General features: G+C 38.3%; 1 long non-coding RNA gene across 1 annotated transcript; it reads left to right on the top strand.

Moving 5' to 3' along the window:
- Nucleotides 1-3,229: 3,229 nt before the first annotated feature.
- Nucleotides 3,230-8,111, top strand: LOC137475059 (uncharacterized). The gene is made up of 2 exons (XR_010999674.1): nucleotides 3,230-3,364; nucleotides 7,470-8,111. It is a non-coding gene; the product is annotated as an uncharacterized lncRNA (long non-coding RNA).
- Nucleotides 8,112-20,335: the final 12,224 nt, after the last annotated feature.

The following is a 20,335-nucleotide window of genomic DNA, read 5'->3' as shown; positions in this document are numbered from 1 at the left end:
CCTCTTTTAATTTGAAAAAAATGCACTGAAGATGTGTAAGTAAGATGTAGAGAAGTGTCAAAGAGAGATTGCTCTAATAAGACATTCGGGAGTGATTTGATTTCCCCTGCTGTTGCAGTTAGTCAGCAGATAAAATCATATTTTAGACTCTCCTAAAATTTTAAGACAGTTCATGAGGAGTATTGATGACATAGCTGCTGAAGATAGGTATGTCCTTTAATTTTTCAGTGAAGAAAAACTGTTGCTACTGTTTCCACTAGAATACTAAACCAGACATGTTAATAGAAGGAATTGAATTCAAGTACCATCCAACAGAACTTAAATGTTATTCAGGCCTCTACAAATTCAAAAGAGGGGTGATTTTTCCAAACTGAAGCTCCAGTTCTTAGTGTTTCTTCTCTGTTAAGTCTCTGCAACTGGGATCTGCTTTTAGACCCAAATAATCCAAAAGCCTTTTTACTCTTTAATTGTCATATATGTCAGGTATGCAACAACCTAATCCAAATACTATATGTCACATATACCCTTCAACAATTATTTCACATTTTTATCAAATAATTTATGTGATGAGTAGTATTTTGCTGCATTTGACTAGATTCTGCAGCTTTGTTAGATAAATTATTTAGCAAATAACAGAAACATTCATCAAAGAATGTAATCTGCAGTAATGGATTCTTTTGGTATTTGACTGGCTTAGATAAAAACATATCAGCAAAATGGAAGCTATGAAAATATAGTGATAAGACTATAGCAGCCTCCCCAGAAGGTTTCATGAACCAGAATGGAAATAAAATAAACCAAACACACTCTCATTGTTGGTGTTCTGTTTCTCCTTAATTTCTTATTTATTTTTGCACCATCGGCATTAATTCTTTAATTGGATCAGTAAAGAAATTTCATTGTTTAGCATGTCACAGTGGTAATTCAGAAGGTGTGCAGCTGGCTGCTGAAAAATGAAAAACCAAAAGACAAGAAAAGACAGATTTAATGAAGTGATTTTCAGCTGCTCAGTGGGTCAAACAGCTTAATAATTATACTTTGAGATGTGTTTATATACTTAGTGGGGCTAAGAACAAAGATGATATCTTTGTTTTCATTGTGACCTCTAAGGAAAAAAATTGGTGAATGTCTGAAGTAGCTGTACCTTTACTGAGGTGGTCAAATCTGTGAATAAATCTGTGAATATGCATTAATGCTGTTTTCCCACATGTGGTGCAGGCTGTCCCATGACCTCTGGAAATCCACAAATGAACTCGGAGGAATCACTCCTGGAGTTCCTGGCAGCAGCTGCAGGGTGTGATGGGTTAGGGAGGGTGCTCAGTGATGTGCAGAGAGAGGGAATTTGGCACTGGGCAGGGAATTTGGCACTGGGCAGCCCAAGAGAGACCTTGTTTCCACGGGAGAAACCCGTTTCCATGGGAGGAACCTGTTTCCTGGGCTGCCTGTATCAGCCTGGAAATGTTGTACAGGTCTTTCCTTACCTGTGCAGAGCTGGAGCCATGAACCCTTGTGCACCAGGGAACAATCTGCTTTGCCATGAAAAGAGGATAACAGAATGAGCTCCAGGAATTTTTAGCTTTGCAGTCCTGATCCAAACCCCATTTGAAGTTTTTCTGCTAATTTCAAGCTGGCTTTGGTCTGGTTACAGGGGAGAAAGGGATTTAATTGTCAAGGCAGCTGAGGGTGATCTTGTTTAAAGTGCTTTTGTAAAAAAGCTGGTGGCAGACAACAGCTTAAAGACATACTTCATCAAAGTGTACGTCCACTTCTGGTATTAAAAACTAATGCATTTGTCACATGCAATTGGGCCTAAAGCAGGCAAAAGTACTTCACAGCATGTCCCCTGAGAGCTATCATAAATAGAAATCAGAAGAAATGCCAAAATCTTTAAGGCTTGACAGCAAATGATGTTTTTATTCAGTGGACATACAAAACACTCTTTGACATCTAAATGGATGCTTGCCATTAGAAATCTCTCCTCCTTCCCTCAATATTTGTGACAAAAGGAGACATGTATACAAATGTAATTGTTTATTTGAATTTTGAAAGCTAAATTTGCATAGTACAGTAAAGGTTGCCTTTAGAAGGACTGTGCCCACATTCCAAAGATGCAGATGTTAGTAACTTGAGAAAAAATTATCTCAGAGTGGAACTAGGAGCCTTTAAAACTGGATCTCTTTTCTACAGCAATGTCAGCACAGGGTGGAGGATACTGGCATTCATAACACAAAGAATAAATTTTATGATCCCAATCCTTTACCACAGGATTAGCTTAGTAATTACAGTGAAGCAGAAGCTCAAGATTCCCTTGGAAAGGGAATCTTATTGCTTTTGCAGCTGTTACCTGTGTTAAAATGTTTCTGTTGAATCCCCTAAAACCCTAACTACCAAGTTATTTGCACTACTAAACCCAAAGCTTTTGAACAAGAGGGACAGGAAAAAAATAAAATGTTTTAAATGTTTTAAAACATCCTTCAGATTTAATAGTAGCATTAGTGATGCTTTGTGACCCTAAACTTAGAAGGGAACTTTGAAAGGAGCAGAGGCAGCTCACTGTTGAAAGCTTCTGACCTTTCAGCAAGGTTGCCTGTTCATTTCTATCCCTCCTGAACTACTCATCACCTTCATTTATGATTAATAAACTCCAGTCATCCTGTTTACACTGCATCACAAGTCCTTTATTAGCTTTTATTTTTTGTATCCTTTGCTATAAATGTAGAGTGCAAGGTTTGAGGAATACATTGGACTTTGCTGTGGAAGATATGCAGCTACATATGCAAAAAATTAATCAGATAAGACCTTACAACCAAAATCATAGTATCCCAAAACTGGTGATGAACTCTGCATGAGCTGTCCAGATTATAGTAGTGCTGACTGAAATTCTGGTATTTCAATAGCTGGCAGTGATTATTCATGCGAACTTTTTTTTTTTTTTTTTTTTTTTTTAATAGGATACCCCATTCTGCTCTGCAGGTGCTATTCAGACAAGCACAATTGCAATGCAGGAGAGAAGGATTCAGGATTCATAGCTCTGCCACTTCCACTGGGACTGGAAATGAATGCAAAAAAAGTGTTTCTTCCTAAACTTGTTGCTCAGTGCTCTAAGCTGGTTTGGCAGTGTCTCCCTGAGAAGGGACAGACCTGGTTCCTATCTGTCATCTTTTCTCCTGGTGGTCCTGTGCAATGTGGAAGGACAGGACAGCTTAGCACAAAGCAGCCTCTTAGTCTCTTGTCAAAATCTGCCCTGAATTGTGCCTGCAGAGTGGACAGAGGCCTCCAAGTCTTCCTGCATCCTATTTATCTTCCTACAAAGACATACTCTTATCTCTGTATGAATAATGTCTTGAAAAGCCACAAAAAAAGGGTAAAGGGGATTTTGATTTTGCAGAAAAGGTTTTTTAGATTAACTGGCTTAGATATAGCTCTTAACTAGTAGTTAATAGAATTGCAGTTAGAAAAAATCCTTCAGCAAGTTTAAGAACTTGGGATATTCTGATGTATGTTATTTCTGTGGGATGGGAAAAGACCTCTGGTGCATTTCAGGTTTAGTCCCCTTCCACACAATTGCCAATTCATCTGTTCCATTTCATAAATTAATCTATCTTTAAGGAAATAGACTTTTTTGACTTATTGCTTGTACTACACGTCCTCACAGGGTCTGCAACATTCCAGAAACTCTTCTTTCAAACTCTTCTTTAAAGGTCCTCCTGATTATGTCAAATTATATAGTTATTAACTCTCTCCAGTAACCTTTTCCTGGTGGTTATCTGCTAATATTGTTACAATTTATGGATGTCTCTGTGTGTTTTCTTAAAGGAGATGAGTTTGCTTTTTATAAGGCCCCTATAATCACATCCTCTTTCTATTAACTCTGTAAGTGAAAAAACAAACATTATTCTGCTTAGTAGAGTTTCTAATAGCAAAAACACTTTAGTTGGCATAAATGACTTTGCATATCAGAGGAGGAAAGGGATGAGAGTCTAAGGGGTGAATTTCTTGTTTCAAATCACAGATGGACAGTTAATTTCCTAGGTGTGGGAAGAGCGTTTTTACACAGACACAAAGACAGTGGAGGCAGGACTGAGTTTAATTTTAGCTGGCTAAAATGTTAGGGCTTAATCTAAAGAAATTATCTGGATTTCTTGAGTCAGTGAACAGAGATGGGCTGCAGAGACCTCTTTTAGTTTGGGAAGAGTCATTCCATGGTCATTTCTGTATCTCTCACTTTCTCTGTGTCTCTTTGGTGGTGGAGGAAATCTAGAGTAGCACCACAGACTGTAGGACTTCGGATATTACCTGAAATAAGTCACAGCTTTCTCTGGGTCTGTTCTCCAAAAACGCCAAGGCATGTAGCCAGTCTAGCAAATACTTTTAACTCATTTAGAGTTTTAATAATATATATTCTTGCATTTTTTTCCCTTAAATGCAAAGAAAACAGTTTTCTGGATGCAGATACAGAATTTATCACTTTTCAGGACTCAGGTCTGTCTCCATGCCCATTTCCCAAACTCTTCAATAGTTCCTTCTCCCTTCCTTGACTGAATCACCTGAGATTACAAGTGCTCACTATGTATTTGAACAGCAAAATACTTGCATAATGCAACTTCAATTTCAGTGGAAGCCCTGACATAATGCTGAAATACAAATAATAGAACAAATATGATAAAAATTCTTATCCTGCACCTATAGATAAAAAAGGGTAAAAAAACTGAACAGCAAACCCAAAGCCTGTGTTCTTTTGGGCTCAAATGTGACTCGCACTTCAAAGCTAGAATAGTTGTCTTAGTCCAGAGTTCAAATTGACAAGTGGAGTTTGGCTATGTCAGAGCTAGTTCTCTTACCCTACATGTTGTAAATACCTTTGAACTCACTCCTATGAAACAGAAATGCTTTCTGAAGAAAGAAGTTGAAAAGATAAGTGGCTTACGAGCGACTGTAATTAAAAGCTAAAAGATGCTTTCCCAGCTGTTGCTTTTGAAGTTATGCTTAGTTGGTGGCTAGGTGCCAGCATTCAATTAGAAGTATGCATTTTTATTAACAGACTATCATGTGTTATATTATGTCAATAATTCCTTTTAAATTAGTTCTTTTTATTTTTAGCAGTAGTCACAGGTGTCCAGGTCGTTAAATATTAAAATGGACCCCACTGACAATTGTGCAACATCCTAAGTTTGTTTGGTGTTTTATTTGCACTCCATTTGAAGTTCAAAATTAAAATATCTCTGAACTTGTAGAGAGGAGGGTTTGGCCAAGATAAGTTAGTGCCTGAGGGGAAAAAATAAAAGAGATGCACAGCCTATGTGCAACTTTTTGCCTACATTTGGGTTTCTAATTATCATGATTTCATTTACTTACTCATCATATGCCTGTTGCAAGTGGGGACCTCATTATTTTGATTCACTTCCTAAGATGTCAAAGTCTCGGCCTGGAATTAGGATGGTGAGGGAGGGGTTGATATTCACAGGCTTTTAGAGGTATTCAGCTCAGTGTCAAAACACAAGAACCATCTTCTGAAAATGGCCTTTTTCCCAGTTTCCCAGCTTTTTCGCTGCAGGATTCATTTCACCACGCTTCAGTTGGCTTCAGTGTAGATACCTTCATCTAGGCTCGATGACTAATCTGCCTAACTGAGGCGGTTATTTAGGGTTAAGAAAAATGAGGCCTGGAAGAGTATTGTAGTCTTCCTCATATGTTTACAGGAGCTTTTAACAGCAGTCAGACAGAGGTTTTCTATCAGAGGTTATAGCAGGTGTTCTGACCCACATTGTCTTTATTCATAGTTAAGAGCTTCCCCAGAGTGAAAAAAGGATTGAGCTACGTTCACTTCTTTCAGTGTGCCAGTGGATGTTCAGGCTATGATGCCATTTGAACCATGATAAAAGTATGATGTTTTCTCTTTTTCTGTAGCTTAATATCAGGGAATTGAAGATCCTTTTAAATACTTCATTAATTGCTAGATATTGATAATGATTGCAATACAATACGTAACCTATTGGTAAATATATATATATATAGTCATTAGTGTCCTTCATTTGGGGCTCAAAAATAGTTTTGCCAGGAAAAATATTAATTCATTCTTGCATAGTATTTGAGTAGCTGCCCTCTTCATTTTGTACATGGAAAAAAATCCATGTCCCCACAGTCACATAGGAAACATGCTAAAAGCCAGATGCAGACCTAGAAATCCTCATTTCTCTTCCAGCTTTGATGGATCTTGTAGGTGTTGCTGACAAATGCTATTTCTTGTGCTGTTCTGGAGTTAAGACCAAGGGGAAAGCAAGTGATATACAAGCTCTTCTGCCACCCCATTCCAGCTTCTCATTTTAACCTCATCTGAAGAGGATAAAGTGCTTATGACCACAAGGTAATTGTTAAAAAATAAAAGAGAATAAGACATATAAAACCCATTTCTTGGTGAAAGTTTTTTAAATCATTTAGCTAATTAAAAAACACAGAGGTTGATTTGAGCTATTACTCATTTTTCACTGGACTTTTAAAGTTTTGGATCATAATGTATTTTTAACCATCTGCAAATAGCTTAAGAAAACTGTACATGCCAAAACATTCTTTTTATAACTGAAGAGCTTTCACTAAAAGCTGAATTTTCACATAGATCTGTGCAAGTGCTGATGTTCTTTTCTTTCTCTGACCTACCCCTGACACTTCCAAGAGGAAATATAGCACTTCCCTCCATTTTCAGCATGTGTTCTACTAAATAGCAATTGGTTACTGGCCTTTGCCAACAACAAATTATGAGTTTTGCTGCATTGTCCAGCTGTCTTGTAGGAGAGAAAGTCAATGTTTTGCCTATTCCTCACTTTTTCCTTTGTGCTGTACCTGTCCATTCATTCCAGAGAGGCCCAGCACTCTTAGTTTGTGAATCTCCAATAATCTTGCACTGTCAGTAGCCAGGAGGAGTTGGTCACTTGCCATCCGACTCAATACCCCACACGTGAACACACGGGCCACTTGTCCCTGCATGTGTAGGCTAAGTGATGGATTGCAGGATATAGCAAAATCTGCCAGGGACTTGGAAGGATTTCAATTTCTGTGGCTAGTCTGTGACCTATTTATGCGTGCTGTATTGATAAATGAAGTGAAAAATCTTTTACACCTTTCAATGAAGGGGCCGTTTGGTCTGGCAACAGCACTGACACTTTTAGTGATGTCCTATAGGAAACAGCTGAGATTATTAATTCATTTTTACACAGGTCACTAAGCATCCAGAAGTCAATATTTCTTTTAAATTGCTCTCAATCTGGACCAAATCCATTCTGAAGGTGAAAGGTTCCAGATATATACTGCTACTGGCCATTATTAGAGTCCTTTCTAAGTCGTGCCAATTGTTTTTCCTTGGTTCAGCCTGAGAATGACTGTGTTAGGATGAACAGAAAAAGTGTACATGCTCTTTGACTTTTGTTTTTAGCTCACGATGTAATTTCTTGGAAATATACTTTATTTTATTACAGATGACACCAATCAGAGTGAGGAAAAGATGAGAAATACTTTAGATTCTGTGTCTGAAACAATTGCTCAGTGAGTCAAGACTCAAATGTAATGGGGAAGGAAGAATTGCAAGAAGGAAAGATTTACACAGACACAGTTAAGGATAAAGCTGAGCAGAGCTGCACGGTTTCGATTCCCAGGAATTTCTTCCAAACTGTAATTTGACTTTGACTTTGTGAGAAGACATACCTGCTGACTCTAACATTTGATGAAAGTCAAAGCAAAGGTACTAAACTTCAAGGTGCATGATGGCAAAACTAAGGGTCTGAAATGTGACCTGAACATCCTCTGTCTTTGGAGGAGAAAGGAGGGAAAATGAAACTTTTTTGCTGATCTCTGGAGTACTACGCCCAGCTCTTCAGCTCTTGGCACTTAGACTGCTGCCTGGCTGGCTTAACACATTACTGATTCTCTTTTATAGTCCTTTTTCAGAGTGGTGAGTGACTAAACAAGTCCCAGAGAATCACGTCCTATATCTTACTTGGATATTAAACATTTGGAAAGAGTACGGAGAAGAGCTGCTGTAACTACGCAAGGACTGGAAACACTGCCTTGCAGCAGCATGTTAAAAATGCTCTTTAAACAGATTAAAGATTATTTGATTACAGTGTGTAAACTCCTTCTTGAAGACATACTGATAGAAGTGATACTTGAAATGAGAGAAATGAGCAGCACTATACCAGGTAGGTAAATCCACACGTATTCATATTAGATATATGAACAATCCCTTCATCTTGGGAATTAGAATAGCAAGGGGGAAAATGGACCAGAGCGTTGGAGTCAAGCCTGCATGTGGTTGTGCATTCTAGCCTTCAGCCAAGCAGCAATCAGGCCCACTTTAGGGGTGTCTGGGTCAATTAGTACAAGAGGTCGCACCAGGTGGTTCTCTGTTGGCTTTGGGTCTTGGTATTGGCTGCTTGTCCTGCCTCCAGCCCTGATGTGAGGTTTTGGAGTACTCCTTACATCTGGAGATACCTGAAGGAAATTTGAAGACCAGTGATAGAAGAGGTCAGAAACTGCCTTTCATAAAAAGATCTCTCTTCTAAGACAAGTTTTTTTTTTTTTTTTGTAGAAAAAAACCCTTACTTCTGCAGATAGTTTTTTTGAGTTTACATCAAGAAATCCAAGCCCAAATTATTTATTTCTGGGCTTGTTGGACCAGAAAAAACAAAACAAAAAAAAAAAAAAGAATCTCAGTTTGTTCAACTGGTCAGAAACTGTAACGAGCCAGTTCAATATTATTGTTTGGTTTGTTGTGGTGGTATCCTAAGGGATTCTCTGCTGTCCTAATTCATTCCCATCCCAACCTGTGGGGCTGATGGATTATTTGTATATAAAACAGCCAGATTTCTTCTGGAAGCAAGAACTGTGGTGCAGTGTGGGAGTTCTGTGATGTCTCATGGAAGCATCATCCCTGCAGAGAGCACAGGGAAAAGAACAAGCATGCCAAGGAATAATTTATCAGGAGTGTCTGTGCTGTGGTGTTTATGATCAGCTGAAATATTATCGAGAAAAAAAAAAAGCAAACCAATTTTCCTTCTCTCCACTATTATCACCTTTAGCTTTATCTCCTCTAAGCTGTGTTTTACTTTTTTTATCACTCATGTTGAACACTGGTAAGCTTCTTCCTCAGCCAACCTCAGGCACTCATTTTCAGGAAATTAACTTGGCATTGTAACAGCTCTTAACATCTGTGACTCTTGACTTGCAGATAGTTGAATAAAGGAGCTAGGCAGAGCTTTAATTTATTGCCAATAAATTTCTGATTTTTTTTTTTTAACTAGGTCTTAACAGTTTGATTTTTCCCTTAATTATATACAGACTATTTTGGGTATGAAAACAACATGAGGGATATAATGTGTTTTGTACTACAACATCTTTCAAGCAGGCTAAAAAAGAATATCCTAATATTTCCAGAAAAAAAAAAAATCGTCCCTGCTGGTATAAAGCTATTTTGTTTCCCTTTTAGACTGGTGCTGGTAAAGCTCTTGCTGTGAAATTTGAAGTGGATGTAAGTTTCTAGGAATATTTGCTGCAGAACAGATGTGCTCTTCTTTACCCTCCTAGTGCCATTTCAGCCTGAAATTCACCTGTGTTTACATCAGAGTGAAACAAAGTAGCCCTGGGAGCACAGCTACCAGCCAAGCGTGTTCTTACAGAATAGTGATACTGTGATGAAAACACTTTTGTTGCCAAGGAAGAGGGAAGGAAAACAATAAAGAGCATAATGTAACCCCATGGTCTACAGGTGAAAAAAAAGGCAGGCACACAGAATCCCTGCATTCATCTGGATCTGCCCCTAATTTTCCATTCCTAACGTTATGTTATATTGGTATTTAATTTGCTTTCCACATATTATTCCGAGTCATATTTTCTGCTTCATGGTCTTTCAGGTCTTTCTTGATTTTATTTGCCATAATTAAGACAAGAAACTATGTCAAAGCCTTTTAACATGGAGGGATCCTTCTGCCTTATAAACTGTCTCTGTTTTGTTTGTTTGTTTTACATAATTTTAATTTTATTTCCACTCTTTTCAATCTTCCTCCTATTATCAAAATTTTCCTACTTACCTCGAAGAGCAAATACTGCAATTGCTTTATAACAGTTGAGAATTTTTTCCACTGAGCTGCATCTACCTTAGCCAGCAGTCATACTCAGACACAAACTGAATTGTGTTTTAGATTCCTAATTTCAAACGTTCTCCTTTTTGCAAATGAACTGAAAAAAACACACCCTTTAGACCTGACAATTTTGAATTTCCTAGTAGTACCATATTTTTTCTTCCCCTTTTTAACTGTTTTTTTTTAAATCATAATTAATAAATGTGGTTCGCTGCACTTCTACTTGGAATATTAATTTAGCAGAACACAAACACAAATGGATACTTGGGTGGTAATACTGAAATGAGTTTTGAAATTATCATATGCTAAAATTGTTAAGCAACTCTTAAAAGAGTGACTGTTTGGGAAGTTCAGAACTGAAGGCTTAAATTGCAGCCTGATTTTTCAAAAGTGAAAGCAATGGCAGTTCCCAGTCGATTTAAGTAAATATTTAAGTAGATTTAAGAACATATTTAGGTTTATATAGTTCAAATTTTCAGTCCAAATCTGCAAAGTCTAAAAAGAAAGATCCTATGCTACCGATAAGCATTGCAAAGTTCAATGCCACGGCAGTATTAAACTGGCAGGCTTTGGTGTTCCCGAAATTTAATAGATCACTATTAGGTATTTTACATGTAAATCCTCCACATCTGTCTCTCTAATTAGGTCAACAGTACCCATTTTAAAACTTCCCACCTATGAGTTTATGGAAATGGACAGATAGCCAGGGTTTGGAAAGTTTCAGATGTAAGACTTCTTTCACTGCTTTTTCAAATAATTCATATTCTAGGTCTTCTGCACTGCAAGTGTGCTGCTGATGTGAGGGACCTCCAGGGAGTCCTGCAGTCCTCGGCTTGCTTTGTTTTGATGCAGCGGGGGAAGAACCTTCAGCTTTGGTTTTGGCTTTGCTGTGCATTGTCCTGTTCCATAACCAGAAGCAGAGAGATACTGGCATTTTGGCATTTTCACTCTTTTTGTTTTCTTTACTGGTAAAGTTTGAAATGTATTTAATTCATCACCTAAAAAAAAAAAAAAAATAATTGTTTTCTCTTTTTTACCATATTTTCTGGTAATAAATATTTATTCTCTGCAATCATTGCCAGTCCTATGGTGATCAGCTTAATGTAAAATCCAAGGCAGAAAAGAATGTGTGTTTATGAGGCAGCTGATTGGGGATTTTGAATTTTCCCTTTTCAGCTTACAGAAAATCGTGTAACCTGTGTGGGCCATCCTTTTAGGTCAATCTCATGCAGACTATTTTCTCTTTTTCTGTATCAATCCTAAATTAATACAGTAGGTGCTCTGCAGCCAGCATGGTTTTGCATTGATCTTGGCCAGCTTGTTTACAGTGTTTTGGCAAGTTGCTGATGTACTTCTCCCTGGGGATAGAGCAGGGGTTAATTGCTGTTAAACTCTCAGTGCCAAGTAATGGTTCAGACTCTGTGCTACATTAAAGATGACACTAATAAGGAAAGAGTGCACTGGATTGCTCTGTGTTGAAAATTGGACTTGTGGTGACAGAAACTTGGAGCAGAGCTGATGTAATAGGGAGGCCATAATGTAATTATAACTGCTGAACATGTGTCATACCAAGTTAAATGATACATTAATGAATCAAAACAGGTGATGGAGTGTTGCTCTTTCAGCAGATAGAGGTGTTTTCAAGGTCAAATTGTCATTAATCTAATAATCTGTAAACTGTATATGCTTCAAATCATAAGCAAAATCATCTTTAATGGGTTTTTTAGTGTATTTCTTGTCCTGTACCAAGGGGGTGACAAAAGCAGAAGATGCTGTTCTCAGTGTCATTTTGTTTATCACTCTGTTATTATATTTCTGTTATACCTAATATGATATCTGTGTACCTAACATTTCTCAGTCAGGTGTGAGCTTTGGATCCCTGTGCTCTGAGCAGGCTGCACCCAAGCCAAGAGGTGTGTAGACACATGAGTACAGCATGGACACAAAGTAATAAGCTTTGCTGGGAGACTGAATACAGTCAGTAAGTGGCTTCAAGTCAGCCTGGGCCACGCACAAAACCAGCTCACACCTGCTCAGAGCAGAAGTAAGTGTGTGGTGGCACTGTGAGATATGTTTTTTTTTGTAAATTCTCTCTGCCTATTATGATCCTGCAGCAAATGAAAACCATCTCTCACCTCAGCTGGTTCCTGGTTTAAGTCCTCCTGTTAATGGATGAAGTTCCTGCTTTTGGATTCTGGAAGGACCACTGTGTTGAGAAGATAAACAAAGGCTTCTGCTCCAGATCACGTGGTAATCCAGAACAGAACCATACGAATGGTACTTGGATGCTTGAACATGGCAGTATCTATCTTCACAGCAAGTACTGAGTGCTTAAAGAAACCTAGAACCATTTTTGGGTAGTTTTATGAATGAAACCCACAACATTTTTACAAGTAGCCTTGGTTGAGAAGTTAAAATAAGACACCCCCTCCCCCCCCGCCCATGGAACAAGGAATATACCCAGTTTGAGCAAATAAATCCTTTTTGGAATTTTTCAATCCTGTGATTCCGGCCGTGGCTAAAAAGAATCTGTTTATTTCACATTAGTCTTGCTTCTCATAAGCTTCTCATTTATCCTCATGCTGTTAAAAAATGAAGCAAAGATTTCTTTGAGAGGGTTTAGCTGAGTCCATTTCTGAGTTTCTATTAAAAAATGGGATTTTAATGCCTAAATCAAATTGGGTCTTTTGACAATGTCATAATATGTCATACTTTGACTTTTTTTAATTCTTTTTTTTTTCTTAATATGGCCAATAAATAGTAAAAAATGGAACTTTGCAACAGATTCCTTGCTAAATGGTTCTTCTACATTGTTTTTATCTTTTATTTTTCCATAGAAGATTTTGGGGTTGAACTCTTTCTTTAAGAAGATCTTGGACTTTACCTCATTTTCCTTCTGTCCTATTACTTCAGGGGGGCAGGTTTTCCTTTAGGGAAAGTCAAATACGAGTAGAACTGCAGGCCCTCAGGAGACCTGCTGGGAACCAGATCCACGCCAGCTCTATTCATCAGCACGTCCTGTCCTCCAGCTCTGCTTTATGGTAGAGGATCTCCAGGAAGATGGGCCCGTCCCAGGCACAGCACTGTGAGAAACACCTGAGGTAGGAGGAACTGTTCACATTCTCTTTCTAAACCTTCCCTGTTCACCACCCTTTTTTCTTCTCTTCCTCTCCCTGTGTTTTGGTGAAAGGTATGAGAAGCTGCGCAGCTCGGTGGCTTCTTTTTGTTGTCACTCTGCATGGATGAACAGAAGGGAAGTAGCACCTGTGTTCAGCAGATTAACTCTGATTTGTTAAGTTGCTTCCAAGTGCATTTCATGGAATCATAGAATTATGGAATGGTTGGGTCGGAAGAGACCTTAAAGATCACCAAGCTCCAACCCCCCTTCCACCAGCTCAGGTGGTTCAGAGTTCCATCCAACCTGGCCTTGAGCACTTCCAGGGATGGGGCATCCACAACTTCTCCAGGCAATTTTTTCCAGCCTCACAACCCTCACAGTAAAGGATTTTTTCCTACTATCTTATCTAAACCTGCATTTTTTAATTTTGAAGCCATTCCCCCGAGTCCCATTACTTCATGCCCTTGTAAATGGTCTCTCCTCTTCTGTCTTGCAGGCAAGGCAATTTGCAAGACAATTTAATTTTTTTTTTCCTTTCCACAAAGTTCATATTTGTCCTGAGTCATTTACATCTGGGTATTACTGGAGTAAAATACTTCCCTTTCAGAATCATAGAATGTATCAGGGAAGTCCAACTTTCCTGAAAGAAGATGTTCACAGAGGAGACATCACCACTGGGATCAAGAACACAAAGTATCTTTTGTGTCCTTTGGCATCCTTGGCTCTTGAAATGTCTGGCAGGGAGAGAGAGAAAAATAAATATTGCTTCTATGATATATACTATAAGCCATTTGCCATCACTATCAGGTCAGAACTTTTTTCAGGGGAAATCCCTGATCGACATTTTTTTTTTTTTTTTTTTTAGCCTGAAGATTTTATTTAAAGACATGTCCATCTTAGTGAAAAGTGAACATTGTTTATTGTGCTGGAAGCTGCATTAAATATCTGTAGTGTAGTGTATGGTCTCCTTGCACTACGTCTGCTCAAGTCATCCTCACCATGGAGGCTTGACACTCCTACACTTTCTTGTTTGGCTGGTCAGTTAACCAGATCTAAGAGTCATGGTTATTTATTATGGTTGCCAATCTAAGGCTGAATTTCACCTTTGAGAGTCATAGGAAGTTTCATTGCCCGTTTTATTTATCGCAGTGTAATATTGGAAGAGAATGGCTAAGCACTGTAATGCTCAAGATGACATTCTCAAGGAAAATTTGCTACCTTACTAGGGATAAATTATCTAGAACATTTCATTAAGAAGGCTTTTTGCAATACTGAGAAGTTGTACGTGTTCAGGGCAAGTCATTGTCTCTCCAAGGTGTAAACTCCCACTTTCTTAATGGGGGAATATAAAATAATCCTTTACCACGGAGCAGGTCTGATCAAAAATTTTAAGTTGTCAACATTGAAATGTTCTGTGGGAATGTAGAAAATCTGCAGAGACATTGTGGGGTAAAAAAGCATTTTAGTTTCAGAATGGACCATTGAAACTTTTGGATTTGAAGCAATGTCTTGTGTCAAGATGTATTAGACTTTAGATTGTTAACCATCATCTATGATTTAAAAAGTCAAGATTAGACTAAAGGATTTTAGTTTTATAGAAGCAGAACATAACTCTAACACAAAATTAATTTCCCTCATAAATTTTTACTTAAGTGGATTAAAATAAATGAGACCTCTTGTTCTGACTGCATAGAAGGCATTATATGAAGAGGAATGTGAACCAGATTTGGAACATACAGGGTCTCTCTCATCCAGCAGATGTTGATACTTTGCCTTCAGAAATCTCTCATTTTTGGTGCCTCCTGAAACAAAAGTTCCTTGACACCCCTGCAAAAAGTGATTCTATGAGAATCATCAGTATCTGGCTCACCAGTATGTTGTTATTGATTCAGAATCAAAACAGATTAAAAACCCATTATATTTGCTCCAAAATGCAAATTCCAAGCTTCAAACCAAACTTTAAAGACTCTCCCCATTCTGCTTTTCTCCAAATTTCTTTTCTTGTATTCAGCCACCCGCCCAAGGAATATCCCACCCTTTGGTACGTATCATGGCAAAATTTATTTCTGTGTCTTTACCATCATTAAGAATTGCAAGTGTCCATGGGGGTGCTCCCACAGTGCCATTGCTCTGTTGCTTGTATGACATCATAGAAATAAGAATTATGTGTAGAATAAAAATTAAAAGTGCAGCAGGGCTTCTTTCACCGACAGCAGTGGCAGGTTTTCTGTAGAGCACTTACATTATAGCAGGCTTTGTTGCACTGCTCCCATCTTTTCCCATATAGATCCTACACTGGTTGTTAAACATAGCCTCACATGTTACCGGCCTTCTGTACTGTAAATTTCCCTTATCTACCAGTGACCCTTAATCAATCCCTGTAAAATCTATCTAGTGCCTAAAAATAAAACAAAGTACCAGGAAAAATTTGCATGTCTTCTCCTCTTTTACCTTTTTTTACCCCATATTTAGATGTTGAGTTATAATTCTGATGGAAGGATTCCTTCAACTATGTTGAACTGTGTAATGTAATTCACAAGAAATTGCAATTGAGTTATCACCTGTTACTGATGACCAAAAAAAAAAGAAAAAAAAATTGCTCAGATCAGCTATTTGAGGTTAATGTGCCTGAAACACTATTCAAATTTCTCTGGTTGGGTTGTAGAGTGATTAGGTTCTCATGATTTGGTCACACAGATTTTTAAATTCCTCTCCCCAATAATCTATTTACTATGGTCTGAATCCTGCACATTTTGCTCTGGGGCACTGAGGCAGAATAATATACTTTAACATATCTTAGGATAGAAGAAAATTAAGTCTTTGGGGCCATATGAAGGTGGGCTTGGGTAGTATGACCACATGGACCATGATAATCCACTCCTTGGGGGAGGAACTCAGCTCTTAGTATTTTAATATTGCCTTTTTTCTTGCAATGGCCCTTCCTACCAAGTGTCAGATCTTGAAGGCACATGTGTCTTTTTTAAGGAAAAGTGCATTTCAGAGGCTCTGGCACATTCCCAGAGTCAAGGCCGTTTGTTCTTCCAGTTCCACACATCTTTTCACAGCAAGCGCAAATTCTTTGTGGTAGAGATGCTTGAGTTGGGTTAACAACATTTTCTGGCACCATAGTCCCTGTCTGATACAGTCAGAATCTGGTATTTCACTTTGCTTATCTCTGTACAAACACAAAAATGGTTCCTGCCCTAGGGATTTTACAGTAAAAGCATTAAAAATTAAAAACAAATATATATATATATATATATATATATACACACACATATATATACATATATATATATATATATATATATTGAATTCAGGAATAGGAGACAGACACACTAGCAGCTCCAGGACAGCTGGGACCTAGCACTTATCAGGCTCCATGGGCACCACACAAGTGAATTTTAAGACCAGGAAGATGAATGAGGAGGTGGCTTTACAGATGATAATAAGGCAATCCTTTGAGGCCCATCTTCATCCTTCCCACGTTTTGAAATGCACATCTTCCTCCTTTCTTGTGTACCCTTTATAGCTTGAGCAGAGAAGAAAGAGGGAGAGGTGCAGCTTGCAGTCCATAAGAAGATGGAGACTTGTCTCGGGTATTGATTAGAGGTCAGTGTTACATTTCACTGAGCTTTCGTTTGCATATGAGATTACCCAGAGATGAAAAGTGGGCAGAAGAAAAAGGCCCCCAGTAGGACACTGGGAGAGGATGAGGAGGGTTTACCAAGGAGTACACTACAGCAATGATTAGACAACTCTAGGAAGAGAAGTGCAAAAGAAGAGGGGCACTGAGGCCAAAAGAGAATAGTTTCAAAAGCAGTGTGGTACACTGCCTCAAAGGCAGGTAAGAGGGCAGTGAGGATGTGAAGGAGGCATTGTCCCAGCTGTCCTCAGTGTAGGAGAGAAGTCATCTGAAATTGTGATGAATAATTTCATTGCTCTGCCAAAAGCACGGTGCTATTTTTGATGGGATTGTAAAAAAAGTATAATCATCAAGTTCACAGATAAAAGGAGACTGCAGGCAGAAACCACAGCCTTAACCCTGCCAATAGTGCAACAGTGAGAAGGGAATGAGTGGGAAAAATGGTTTATGTTGATTTATGAGCTAGATGAAATTTTTTTTCACCCATTAGATTCTATTTATTGTATTTCCTTGAATTTTCCCTGAGTTCAAAGTACATTTCCTTTATATTTCTTAATGTGGGTTTTTGTCTTTTTTTGTTTGTTTCTTTACCTTGACAATTTAGAAAATGCAAATAAACTATAAGCTACTGCAGCATGTAAATGAGACACATGTTTACCTGAACCTTAATTTGATAGAAAGGTTTTTTCAGTTGTTTGAAGCACCAATGCCACAATTACTCTTGCAGATTAGCTATTGTGCTTCCACTCTGATGCAATTCTGTCTGGTCTCTTCTATACTCCTCCAAGTCTTATTAAAAAATTGTCTTATCAGCCTTTCTCTAGATTTTCCTGAAACTGCCATAGTTCAAAGTATATTCATTCCAATTCCTCTTCCTTTGTTTAATATAATTTTTTCCATTGTTCTGTTTTTTTTTGCATATGAGAAGAGCATGGACATATATGTTTCCCTCACAGGACATGAGCATTGGGATATTTTACCTGGATTTTTACTGTGTTGCATGTCTTTTCAAGTGTCTTTATTTTAAAATTTGCCTGTATCATATGCTTTTGAGTTGGGAATGTAGACCTAAATATTCTAAAGAGGTCTAAAGTGCTTCATTGCTGCAGGTTTTCATTCATACCCCGGGGACTGCACAACACAGGAAATAAAGCCCTGGGTTTATTTATGTATTTCACTTTTTCTAGAGATTCCTCTTGGCTCTAGGTGCAGTCGTTAAGGGATCTAGTGTCCCACAAACCTGTGTACTGCTGCTTAAAGAGGGAAACAAACCAGCCCTCCCTAACCTCACTATTGCATGTGGTAAATCTCTGACCCCCCCAGTCCATCAGCATTCCCCTTAGAATCCTCAGCAATCCTTAGCATTGTCTAGGCTGCAGAACTGCACCTTAAAGTGTCTTATACCTGTAATATTTCGAGTTTATATATTTAAAACTGGACAAGTATCTGATTCCAGGGAGAAAACATGAAGAACATTCCCCTCCTGAGTGCCTACAGTTTCACTGCAGCAGGGACCTGGCTAATAAAGTTTTTTATATTAAGGGAGTTATAATTTGCTAGCAGGATCTCGACAGTTGTCTCTAGAATAAGACAATATGCCTTTCCCCTCCCTACCGGGCCTAATTCCCTGGTAACCTTATTGAAAATGTGCATGGGCTACAAAACTAAAGATTAACTGTCCAGGGACCTGCTTCCTGGAGCTTATTTGGAGATTAAATCAAATGGCAGGCAATATATATGTGGTAATTCAGCTTTGTTTCAGACTTTTCCAATCTAGTGGCAAGTATAATAGAAGAATCTGACACTCAAAGGCACTAAACGGGTTTTTCTTTTTTTTCCCTTTTTTTTTTTTATTTCAAAATGCCTGGTATTTCTATCCCTAGAAATATTAGAATTAATTATTTATTTCCCAGTGTCTGAAGATTCTGCTCTTTTGTTTTTGAACATGAAGCAAAGAAATTTTAATTACAGATGATGTGAATAATATTTCTCTTTTTGTGACATACTGCTCTTTCTTTTTATTCTACATAACAAATACCAGCAGAAGAGTTTTAAGATAAACAATAAAATATCTACTATAGCATTACAGCATCCACTTAAGCAGAAAAGGAAACACACATACTTTTTTTTAATTCAGTGTTTAGACGATGTATTAGTTAAACAAATTTCTATTCGGCAAATTGGATTGAGATGGATGGATTTGTTATGCTCTTTTAAAAAACTGTATTTAGAAGGCACATTCAAAGACACTGAAGTGTGATTTGTCCTAGTAGCAGACATCTGAAGAACAAGTGACATTCTTACACAAAATCTATATTGGTGATGTATTTAATTACAGAGTTGATTGAAATTGACAGCTCCAGTGACCTATGAGTGCACTGTTACTGACTGATGGATGCTTCAAATCTGGTTACTTTTAAACCAATTCACATACTGTTCAATAATATCCTGTCAAACTGCAAACTGCAGTTTTGCATGTATATGGACTAGGCAGAGAACATTTTAATTAACAGAAGGTAGACATGAATGATGCTTAAAAATTGATGTAATTTTAAAAAATATGATCATCATGATTTGAATAAGAGATAAAGCACTCTCAGTGTTCTTCAGAGTGGCTGCATTCCTTAAGAAACATATCTTTTACTTTCATACTCACTCATATCAGCCCCAAACCTCTCAGCACAGATTAGCTCTCCAGGCTCTCCTGCACACATGCAGGCAGCTCTTCATTAGGAGAGGGAGAGGGTCATTGAGAAAATGGTGCCTCACCTTTCTGCTGAAAGTAGACCTGCTAAAGGAGACTCTGAGAACTTCTGTAGTCAACTTCAGTGCAGAGACCAAGTCCTGTAGCGCCAAGCGATGGCTGCAGTGGCCACTTGGCTCAGCCTTCCTGCAGCATCAGTCACAGGCTCAACCACAGCATCTCCTTTGCCCCTCTCCCTCCTTTGCTTCCACCTCTCTGCAGTTCTGGGAGGGTGGGTCATGCTTTTCTCAAGCTGTTGAATAATGTCTTGAGTCTCAGCAGACAGTCAGCCATTTCTTAGCAATTTATAGAAACAGAGCATGTCTTCTGGAAGAGTAACCAACAAGGTGTGAAGTTCTGGCTGAAGAGTTCACTTTCTAATCCGAAGAAAATGGCATAAAGGATGAGATGGAAAAGACCTCTGGGATCACTTCTGAGCCAGCCTAGGACCCAACACCTCCATGTCTACCAGACCACATCCTGGAGCCTTAATTTTGCTTCTGTTTGAAATCATGTACACCTGAGATGTTAAAAAAACAAATAGCATCCTGTCCCCATTTAGTGAATTTGTACCTATATCATAGAATTCTATCCTGGCAGTAATGGTAGCCGTAAAAAAAATAAACTTTCCCTCTTCTAGGCTTTGTCAAAGTGATCGATGTCTCCCCTGCTGCCAAATTATACTGTGGTAGCTACGTACA

This window comes from Anomalospiza imberbis, chromosome 5 (genome assembly GCF_031753505.1).
Source record: "Anomalospiza imberbis isolate Cuckoo-Finch-1a 21T00152 chromosome 5, ASM3175350v1, whole genome shotgun sequence".
NCBI lineage: Eukaryota > Metazoa > Chordata > Aves > Passeriformes > Viduidae > Anomalospiza > Anomalospiza imberbis.
The sequence above is the reverse complement of the archived record's forward strand: the minus strand, read 5'-3'. Positions and strand labels throughout refer to the sequence as shown.